The following is an 11823-nucleotide window of genomic DNA, read 5'->3' on the forward strand; positions in this document are numbered from 1 at the left end:
TTGGCAGTTGAGGGAAACTGCCAGGGGAGGGAGGGGCACACCTCATCAACAAGGATACCTACATAATGAACATTTGTATACCAAACCCTGAATTGTAACCCACATCTTTAAAATAAAGAATAAGACAAAACAAGGTTTAGGCTTCTGATGGGCCCATTTCTCCCCCACCCCAATGGTAAGCATGGTACCCAGTGGATAGTTTTGTGTCCCTTATCCCCCCTTTTCTCCTTTAGCAGTGACTGTTTAGTCAGTGTCTGTTGTTTCCATCCTCGTGCCCGTGCCCAGTGTTTAATACAAAAATCTCAGAAGAAAACCTGTGTAACACATTCCTGGACATTAGCCTAGGCAATGAATTCATGCCCAAGTCCTCAAAAGCAAATGCAGCAGAAACTAAAATTGACAGATGGAACCATACCAAGCTAAAAAGCTTATGCATAGTAAACGAAACCATCAAGAGAGTAAAGAGATGACCCACAGAAGGGGAAAATATTTGCAAACTATGCATCCTACAAAGGTCTAACATTCAGAATCTGTAAGAAACTCAAACAAATTGAGAGGAAAAAAACAACCCATTAAAAAGTGGCAAAAAACATGCATTTACTTTATTTATTTATTTTAATAGCTGGGGGAGGAGGTACAAATATTGGGCCGATGCATAAGTTCATAGCATTTTTGCTTGTCCATGGAATGCAAATGTCACATAATGGCTGACTGGTCGTAGTTAATCACATTTACCAATTCTTGAATTGATTGACGTGGATTATCATGAATTAAAGCATTTAAATTGTCTTCATCAAAGCCCAATGGTTTTCCTGAATGTGGAGAGTCACTCAATCAAAGTGGTCTTTGAAATGACAAAACTATTTTTTGTTGTGCTTTCCTTCATGGTATTCTCCTTGCACATGGCACACATGTTTCCACTATCTTTACTCTTCTGTTAAATTCAAACAGAAGAATATGTTGGAAGTGTTTTTTTTTTCCACTTGACACTTCATCTCCTTTAGTCCACAAATGGCACTGATTTTCTTCAAATCTGAAAAATGCAAGTACAACATTGTTACTCCAAATGACACACGATAAACAAACTCCCAACACTGAAGTGTTGCCATGCCAAAAAAAACCAAAAACAACAACAAAAAAAAACAACTGCTATGGACTTATGCATCAACCTAATAGGTTTGGACTGGGCTTTGAGTGTATCCACCATCCCCACCTCTTGTATACCATGGATGTCACTTAACAAGCACTCACTCCAGCCCACTTATTTTAGCCAACTCCAAGCCTGGCTAAAATGAAGACTAGTACTGTGGAAGCAACAGTAATATTCCCTCAGGGAACTCATGTGAAATCAGGCTTTTGTGTCTTCTGGTGAAGAAATAATTGAGGAAATGGTCTAAACTCTACAGAAATTGGCTGTTCTCTTCATACTCCCTCTAACTCCTAAGTAAAGGGTCTTAAGATATTCAGACTCACAAGACTTGAGTAAGTAATACCTGATGTCAGTTTAATCAGACCAATATTGGGCCCAAAATGCAGATAGCACACCAGTTGGGCCATGTCAGAGGGAATAACCCTCACAGAAAAACACATGTTTCTCTTATTCCTCCCCTGCACCTATCCCTACCTTCTTTCTCCATGAGAATCTAGGTGTGAGGAAGTAAGACTAACACTGGATGCAGACACAGTAGTTGCCCTGACATAGAAATTTAATGCCCTATAGGAACCTGTATCTGATTCAGGGAATCCCAAATCCATGGTTTCCCAATATGTATTTATGTTTCATTCACACTTTTCCAGGCCAGATGCAACTTGTCTATCACAGGTCTTGTTATCTCTAGTGTTGCCTGGTGATACAAATGAGACTCTATGAGGTTCTACCTTGATCAAGTTTTCAGGAGAAAGAGCAGAAAAGTTAACTTAAGTTCAGATTTGTCTACAGAGGTGGAGAAAAGGGTTTGTTCATTCTTTTTTGCAACCCCATCTGATTTTGCATTACATAAGATAACACCAGTTGATATGCATGTTGTTTTCTGCCAGGTTCTTCTCTTTTTTTCATGGTTCTGAATATGAAGGTGATTCATTAATCTTTCTGCCTCTGGGGGCTACTGCAGTGCCTTGAACATAGTGGATAATCAATAGGAGAAGTCACTCAGTTAACAACAACAACAAAATCAAACTGAGAAAAATCAGAAGAGCTTCCACATTTCCACCTACTAAACACAACAGTGGTAAATGTTTTAGTGTCTTTCTTTACTGTTTTTCTTGTATGCACAGGTTTAACAGTTGGTATGTAATAATACCCTGTGGCAAGTTTCTTGCCTTTTCTATAGAGTCATTTTTAAGAATAAGGAGATTATTACAATACTAAGAGGCTGAATCTGCCTCAACCCATCAACCTTAACATACCATTTTCAAATATAACACATCTCTAAAGATGCTTACAGATGCTTGGAGGATGGACTACTTAAGATTTATTGACTGTATACCACCTGCCAGATCACGTAGTGGCTACCTATGGAGGGAAAGAAAAAAAAGGCTAAGTTCTGCTCTCAAAGCACCTATGTGTCAACTATGGGGAAAGAAGGTTCTCATTTATGTTTTCTTTTTTGTAACATGACTGTCTAATGTCCTAAGCTTGTTCTGTTTAGTCAGGACTATGATGCTAAAAAACAAAACAAAACAAAAAAGTTAGGTCCATTTAAGAAGTTTCTGCCAAGAAACCATACCTGAAGAAAATAAATAGACAAATAATCCCTGAAGATTATCCAGTCTGTAAAATAATTTTAGCGCAATATCCAGCTGATCAGTTGGAAGGGAAGCATATCAGCTGGTGAGGAGTGAACAGTTAGTGACTTGGTTGTCATGGAAACTTTTCCTTCAGACCAGGAAAAAAGACAGTCATGGGGAAACATGCTATGTGGAAAAATAGCCCATTTCTCCATGATCTGTTCTCTCTGTTGATCTCAAGTCGGCATTCTACTGGGGCTGGGAGTAGAGAGAAATGTAGGCATCCTAGTAACATGGATGAGAGAAACATTTCCCTCTGGGCAGAGAGGCCCTAGGGATATGGTTTGAACAAGAAGGGTGCAGATAGATGAAAAGCCGAGATCATAAATTTATCTTATTTTTAGTCTTTTTTGCTTTTATTTTTTCTTTAAAAAATAACTCCTTGCAAGTTGTTAAAAAGGACCGAGTCCTTCCCACTCGGTCACCCATAGATGCTGAGTGGGAAGGACTATTGTTAAAATGAAGCCTTAACTAGCATTTGAAGTGCTGACTCAAGACACATCACAGCACATCTTGCCCAGAAATGAAGTCTGAGACTTTTTTAGCCCCATTAGAAAAACTCAAAGTTAGGTTTTATATTGTTTATAAATGTTTACCATTCTTGCCAATATCTTTCCACATTTGCCCAAATTCATATGAATTTACATAATCTTTTTTTACATAATCTTAATTAGCAAAAGAATTTTTAAAAGTTGGAGTTATAAAGCCCCACCTATGTATCTCTCTTCAAAATGCATTCTAATTATTTGTTTACATTTTCAACTCTGTCTTCTAAATTGGGAGATTTTAATAGTTTAGATGATACCTTGATCATCTTTGCAAACAGTATTAGCATGATAAGTGTTTGAGTTATAGCAACTTCTGTGTACTAGACTCTGGTGTATATTGGTAAACAATGCTTTTTCAAGTTATAACTGAATGGATGGATGGATAGATGGGTAGTTAAATGGTTGACTATATCTGGATTTTCTTGGTTTTCTATGTTTTTGAGAGTTAAACCATTATCTCACAGGAGCAAAATCCAACACATAATTATTTTCCTGGTGGGAGGTTTTCAAATTTCAGAAAATGATTAAGGTGAGCCTTCAGTAGGAATAACTTTGTAAACCATCATAGGATGGTAAAGTCTTTTATTTCTTATTCTTTTTTCACTTGACATCTATAAATTAAATGAGCTCAACTGATCTATTAATTCTATAGCAAGGGTCTGTAATGGTTTCTTCAGTTTACATTTCTATTTGTACACAAAGATTCTACTCACTACACAAATAATTTACTTCTCCTGCTAACAGTCATGTAACAACTATTCAAAATATCTTCAATGCCAGAGATTGCCTTCTCTGACCACAGTATTCTCCAGTCTTTCCTGCTCTTACATGGAGCAGGCTCATAATCTCCTCAGACCATCAATCTTTGCCTTTACATCATTTATCTGCCTTTTCACACAACCTAAACCATCTCATCTCAACACTTCCTCATCCCTTTTTTTATTCATGATTCCTGCTCTGCCAAACCTCGGTCTGTGTCTGATTTATTTAAGTCTTTTTCTAAGTTGAAAAACATTTCTTCATTAATTCTCTCAATTATATTTTTGAATAACTTCTATGTACTAGGAACTGTGCATTGGAAATAGATATGAGCCTTTCTCTCAAGAGGCTAACAGTTGAATACAGAGATCATTAATCTGGGGGCAAATGGACTCCCTGAAAGCATATATGAATATCAGATATTTGGACACATTTTTAGACAGAAGGTCCATATGTTTTTTAAAGGTTTTTCTAGTGAATAATATAGACAAGAAAATGATCAAATTTTAGTGTGTTGAGTGCTATTTTTTTGTTGGGTTAAGAATAGGAAGCCAGTGAAGGGTGCCTTTGTGGGATCAAGGAAGGCGCACGCGCAGAACTTTGCCAGAATTTTTACCAGAATTCACCCGCAAGCTAGTCTCAGCTGCTTCTCAATAATCCTATTTCCCTGTTGTTCCTTGGTCACATGGCTCCTAGGTTCCTTCTCAAATCTTCTCAAACCATGTCTTCCTAAATCACTGTTACTTCTCACTCTTTAATTTACTCACCTTCTTAAAAGTATTACTGCCAAATCTGGTTTTTTGGTTGAAAAATTGAAAGGACTTTGGCTACAGATTCTGATATATTCTTAGAAGTTTAGTGCCTAGAGCTAACATTTTCTGCAAGGTGTACTTGGTGAAGACATGTAACTCAAAAGGGGAAAAGGCCTCCAAAATAAGAAAATAAGCTTCTTGGACAAAAAAGGAATCATGTAAAGAAGACTATTTTAATTTGTATGCTTTAATTTTCACTTATTGAATATCCCAGGGAGTTTACAACCCACTGAAAATGAATATTTTTGAGTTGGGGAGGGTGGGTATGGAAATTTGGAAGTTAACTGTATTGCCTTATTCAATCTTTACACTTCTTTAAGGGTGCTTAGATTGCCGGGCTCGGTGGCTCAGCCTGTAATCCTGCGCCTTTGGGAGGCTGAGGTGAGTGGATTGCCTGAGCCCGTGGGTTCAAGACCCTCCCGGGCAGGCAAGACCTCATCTCTACAATAAAATAAAAAAATTAGCCGGGCGTGGTAGCGCGCGCCTGTAATTCCGGCTACTCGGAAGGCTGAGGCGGAAGGATTGCTGGAATTACAGGCGCGCGCTTCAGTCTGGGCGACAGAGCGAGACTCCAACTGAAAAAAAAAAAGTGCTTAGATTATGAACCTTGTGCAAAGTCATGCCACTAACAAATTGCAAACTAGGGTTGGAATCTAGGCCTACTTGGTGGTGTTGCCTATGTTCTCTCTATACCAAGCTGCCTTTTAAGATAGTGAAGATACCTTATCTGCCTTCCATCCCCACACTCAGAGTCCAAGTCAATGGTTTATTTGCAGGTTGTTAATTTGGGAATGTGGTCCTAGGGACCAGGTGTGAGGGACCAAAGTCATGGAACAGGGAACAACAGGTCAGTCAATACAAGGATGCGTAACTAACTTGACCAAGGATATGGATGGCTCTTCAGTTGGACCTTCTAAAAATCTTAATGGGTGTCTCAAAATTCAGAGCTGTTTGTGTCAGTGAGGGGTGAAAAGAAGCATTCACCCATAATCTTCCATTTCCCACTGATAAAAAATTCAAGGGTTTCCCCACAGGCTTTTTGTTCATGCATTTCTGGTTGCTCCCAAATAAATGTCCAGTACAGCATCAGGAATCCCTCAAAAAGGATAAGAGATGTGCCATCCGGTTGCAGCTACATAAATCTGTTTGCAGTGTTCGTAGTAGAAAAAAGAGATGAGGCTGATGTGATTGAAGCAATGCATAAAAGATGTTCTGTGCAAAAGCAAAATAAAGAAAAATAACAAACTTCTGTGTATCATAAGATCAGTGAGTAGAATTATAAGAGTTTGTGTGTGACACTTAAGCTGAGTCCCACTGGATCTCAGGTCACACATCTCTATTCACGCTGTATACCTGTGCAAGGGAATAATAACTTCCTGTGCCCAGCACACTGGGCAGAAAATGATTGGTCTGGGTACCTGAAAGAGTGAACCTGGCCAGGTGAAAGCAGCGATTAAGCATGGCCATAGTGTGGGCTATTGCCACATTGACTGTGCTGCTATCTATAGCAATGAGACTGAGATTGAGGAGGCTCTGAAGGAAAACGTGGGACCAGGCAAGACGGTGCCTTGGGAGGAACTGTTTGTGACATCCAAGCTGTGGAACACCAAGCATCACCACAAGGATGTGGAGCCTGCTCTCTGAAAGACACTGGCTGACCTCCAGTTGGAGTATCTGGACTTGTACCTGATGCAGTGGCCTTATGCCTTTGAGCGGGGAGACAACCCTTTCCCCAAGAATGCCAATGGGACTATACGCTATGACTCTACCCACTACAAAGAGATCTGAAAAGCTATGGAGGCACTGGTGGCAAAGGGCCTGGTGCGTGCATTGGGCCTGTCCAAATTCAACAGTCGGCAGATTGATGATGTACTCAGTGTGGCCTCTGTGCATCCAGCTGTCTTGCAAGTGGAATGCCACCCATACTTGGCTCAGATTGAGCTAATTGCCCACTGTTAAACACGCGGCCTAGAGGTGACTGCTTATAGCCCTTTGGGATCCTCTGATTGTGCATGGCGTGATCCTGATGAGCCTGTCCTGCTTGAGGAACTAGTGGTCCTGGCATTGGCTGAAATGTATGGATGGTCTCCAGCTCAGATCTTGCTCAGGTGGCAGGTCCAGCAGAAAGTGATATGCATCCCCAAAAGTGTCACCCCTTCTCATATCCTTCAGAACATCCAGGTGTTTGACTTCACTTTTAGCCCAGAAGAGATGAAGCAGCTAAATGCCCTCAACAAAAATTAGCAATATATTGTGCCCATGCTAATGGTGAATGGGAAGAGGGTCCTAAGGGATGCAGGGTACCCTCTGTGCCCCTTTAATGACCCATACTGAGACCACAGCTTCTTGGCTTCCTTTCCAGTTCTCCAGCTGTGATGTCCTACCACCCCAGAAAGAGAGAATTGATAAAGCCATTGGAACATAAAAAAAAAAGAAATTTGTGTGTGTGTGTGTGTGTGTGTGTGTGTGTGTGTGGTCATCTTCATGAGTGCATTAAGTGTCTGGGAGATCTGTTGAGATATGTTAGATTCATTGGTCTCCTTGATCCAGAAGTTCTTAAAGTCTATGCAGTTGTAGGGCTATATCCTGCAAGAGAGTCTGCAGTACAGGAAGCACTGATCCTTGTGGCCTGAGTGACAGCTGATTCTTTGAAGGATCATTATGAAATATTCATCACTGGGGTCTTAGCTCTCTTCCCACACATGTCCTTTGTTTTTCCCTTTTTCTTTTGTATTATTATCTTTATTTTAGATTCAGGGGGTACATGTGCATCTTTGTTAGATGGACATATTGTGCAGTGGTAAGGATTGGGTCTAGGGTGGCCCATTTCCCAGGTAGTGAACATTGTGTCCTATAGGTAATTTATGAACCCTAACTCCTCTTGCTACCTCTCCCTTATTGTTGTCCTCAGTGTCTATTACTTTTATCTTTGTGACAATTTAGCCTCCACATATGAGTGAGAACATGCAGTGTTTGGTTTCCTGTTTCTGAGTCAGTTCTTTTTTTTTTTTTGAGTTGGAGTCTCACTCTGTCACCCAGACTGGAGTGCAGTGCCCGCTCCCGGCCACCGCAGCCTCACCTGCTGGGCTCCGGCGATCCTTCCATCTCAGCCTTCCAAGTAGCCGGAATTACAGGCATGTGCTACCATGCCCGGCTGATCTTTTGATTTATTGTAGAGATGAGGTCTCGCTGCCCAGGTGGGTCTTGAACCCGCGGGCTCAGGCAATCCACTCACCTCAGCCTCCCAAAGGCACGGGATTACAGGCTGAGCCACCGAGTCTAGCTCTGAGTCAGTTCAGTTGGGATGACGATCTTCAGCTCCATCCATGTTGCTGTAAAGAACATGTTTCATTCTTTTTTATGGCTCCATAGTATTCCATGGAGTATATATACTACATTTTCCTTATTTGGTCAATTGTTGGTGGACACTTAGGTTGGTCCCATGATTTTGCTATTGTGAACAGTACCGCAAGGAACATATGAGTATCTTTTTAATATATTGATTTCTTCTTCTTTGGGCAGATCCTAACTGGTAAATAAAATCTAACAAACTCTAATATGTTGAACTCCAAATAAAAGTTTTTTCTACTTGAATTAGGTAATTTCTTAAAGAACTTAATTGTGGAGAATAGAGATGAGAGGGTATGGAGACACTCATATTTTGGATGCCACTGAGATATCTTAAAAATCTACTAAGAATCAATTGAGCAGTTAGAAAATACTTGCCTTGGGACATGAATTAGGGATTCTGACAATTGGAGCATTTACAGAATTTAAAACCAATTCCAAAATGTGAGCTCCATGAAAGCAGTGAAGTTATTGTATTCACTTGTGTATTTCTAGAAATTCTAAGAGTCCTTGGCATGTACTGGTTCTCAGTATTTGTTGAATGAATTAATGTCTGCTATGTTCTAGGTACTGTGCTACTATTTTTTTTTTTTTTTTAGTAAGTAGGGAAAAGATAGTTTTGGTTTATCTATACTCTTTTTCTTAGTTCCTTGGTGACTATCATTATTTGTAAAATTGATGGCCATGATTAGAAACTAGTCTATTCACCTCAAAATAGAGTAGACCTAACTGGCTTTGGTGACTTAAACACATGACCTCAGTCTACTGAGAAATATCTTCTAATAAGAGTTAATCAAACACAAACATCAACATGAGCTGAGAGGAAACTGGATCCATGAAACATGGAGTCTGGAAAAGAACAGACTGTGTGAAGAAGAAAAATCTGTGAAGAAAAATTATTTTTTTCTTATTAAGGCACCATTGACAAAGCATATATATTTAAGGTGTGCAATGTGATGATTTGATATACACATACATTACATAATGATTATCACAGTCAAATTAACACATCCTTCGCACATGGATACCATTTGTGTGTGTGTGTGTCTGTGTGTGTGTGTATGTGTGGTTGTGGGTACACTTAAGATGCTCTCTTAGCAAATTTAAAGTATACATTACAGTATTATCAACTATAGTCACCATGCTGTACATTAGATTCCCAGAATATATTCAGAAAAGTTATCCATATTTAGTACAGATACAGTGCTGGAATTTTTGATTCCTACATAAAGAAAAAGAAGTAAATAAGTAAAAACCATGGTTTAAGCCTTTATTTAAACCATAGTAAGGAACTGGAAGTTCTAGAAAGTACACTTATTAGAAAGCCCTGGTGTTATGACACTACAAGTCCTCTTGTAGCTATCAAAAACAAATAATTTTTTTCTTACGTATTATATGAACACTTTTACATTGCATTTTATTACATAGAAAATGCATTCTCTGTTGATGATGTTAGCAGCAGTATAGTTAGATATATTGACAATATTTGAATTCCCACAAACTTCTGGTTTTCTATAGAAAATGATTTATCCAGTGAGGGTGGCAAAAGGCAATACCCTACAGAAATGCTAGCAATGATAGATTTAGTGTAACAGAACTTGGAATTTATTTTTCATATCTAAAGAAGAAAATTTTTTGAATATTAAAAAGCCCATAAAGACCAATATGTAATTGAAAATCCTTGCCACTGAAAAAGCTGATGTTATACTATGTTTTGGGGGAGAAAATTGTTTGTACAGTGGTGTTTTAGCAACAGAATGAATCTGCAAGATCTACTAACAGCATATCATACCCCTGATAAAAGTCTCTTGTGGAATCACACTTATTCTCTCATTTTACATTATACCTATGTTGTTTAAAAAGTACAATTTATTTTTTCAATTATAAAAGCAATACTTGCTCATTATAGAAAAGTAAGAGAAAATCATAATCCCAAATACCCTGGGACAATCACTGCTTTCATATTTCTAAACTTTAATTTGCTTTGATTATGTAAGTTAAACATGTTTACAGAAGAAATTTAGAAAATTCAGACATACAAAACATAAGGTAATGAAATCACTTGACTTTTAAGCACTAGGAGATGACTATTTTTAACATGTTGGTCTCATTTTGAAATCTGGATTATATTTACTGATATTTAAGATATGCATTTTATTTTTAACATAAGGGAACCATATGTGTTGGGTTATAATTTTTTATTATCATTTGATATTTAATTTTCTTATTTCTAGGTCAATAAAATGCATTTATAATATCACTTTTACTGAACCTACAGAATTCCATCATACTCTAATTTATTTTGCTAATCTTTTATTATTGACATTTTATTAATTTTTTTTATTGGCAAACTTCTCAAACTATTCAACTAAATATTTACACCTACACTTAATTACAACTTTTTGGATAAATTCTTACATGTGAAATTTGTGTGAAGGAAAGTGGACCAATCTTCATTTTCACTGAAAGTATATGAATTCTCACATACACTGTATATCATCATTCTTGGGCGTTGTATATAAAATTGTATAAATATTTGTTAATGTCTTGGCCAAAAAGGGCAATTTCATTGTGTTAAAATTATTAGGTTGTCACTCATAAGTAGACCCTGAACATTTACCATAATGCTATAAGAAAGGGATTGGCATCATACACAAAAATTAACTCTAAATGAATCAAAGACCTAAATGTAAAATCTCAAACTATAAGAATCTTAGGAAATGCAGGAGACGTCCTTATGGAAATTGGAAGTGGCAACCAATTCTTATTCAGAACTCTAAAGACCAATACCTTAAAAATAAGATAGACAAGTGGGACCTCATCAAACCAACAAGCTTCTGTAAAGAAAAAGAAACCATCAAGAGGGCAGGGAGACAGCCCACCAAATGGGAAAAAATATTTGCCAACCATATATCTGACAAAGGCCTAACATCTAGGATCTACAAGGAACTCAAAAGTGCCAAAAGGAAAAAAACCAAAAAACAGCCCCTTTAAAAAGTGGGCAAAAGACATGAATAGACACTTCTCAGAAGAAGATATATGGGAAGCCAACAGACACATGAAAAAGTGCTTAACCTCACTCATCATCAGATAAATGCAAATCAAAACCACATTGAGATAACACCTAACCTCAGTAAGAATGGCCATCATTAATAAAACAAACAACAGATGCTGGCAAGAATGTGGAGAAAAAAGAATGCTTCTACACTGCTGGTGGGAATGCAAACTAGTGAAGCCTTTTTGGAAGACAGTTTGGCGTTTTCTGAAAGAACTAGAAATTGACCTTCCATATGCCTCAGCAATTCCCCTATTGGGAATATACCTGGAGGAACTCAAATCATTCTACAAAAAAGATACCTGTACACGTATGTTTGTTGCAACTCTATTCACAATTTCAAAAACATGGAACTAACCATGTTGCCCATCACAGCTGGACTGGATAAAGAAAACGTGGTACATATACACAATGGAATATTATGCAGCCATAAAGAAGGACAAATATATGAACTTTGCAGCAACTTGGATGGATTTAGAGTCGATCATACTCAGTGATTTATCACAGAAACAAA

The 11823-nt window shown here is 38.1% G+C and overlaps 1 pseudogene; it reads left to right on the forward strand.

The window, feature by feature from the left end:
- Positions 1-7240, forward strand: part of LOC103276315 — a 63773-nt pseudogene extending 56533 nt beyond the window's left edge.
- Positions 7241-11823: the final 4583 nt, after the last annotated feature.

Source organism: Carlito syrichta, unplaced genomic scaffold, assembly GCF_000164805.1.
Source record: "Carlito syrichta isolate Samal-C Ts95f unplaced genomic scaffold, Tarsius_syrichta-2.0.1 Scaffold316035, whole genome shotgun sequence".
Taxonomy (NCBI): Eukaryota; Metazoa; Chordata; class Mammalia; order Primates; family Tarsiidae; genus Carlito; species Carlito syrichta.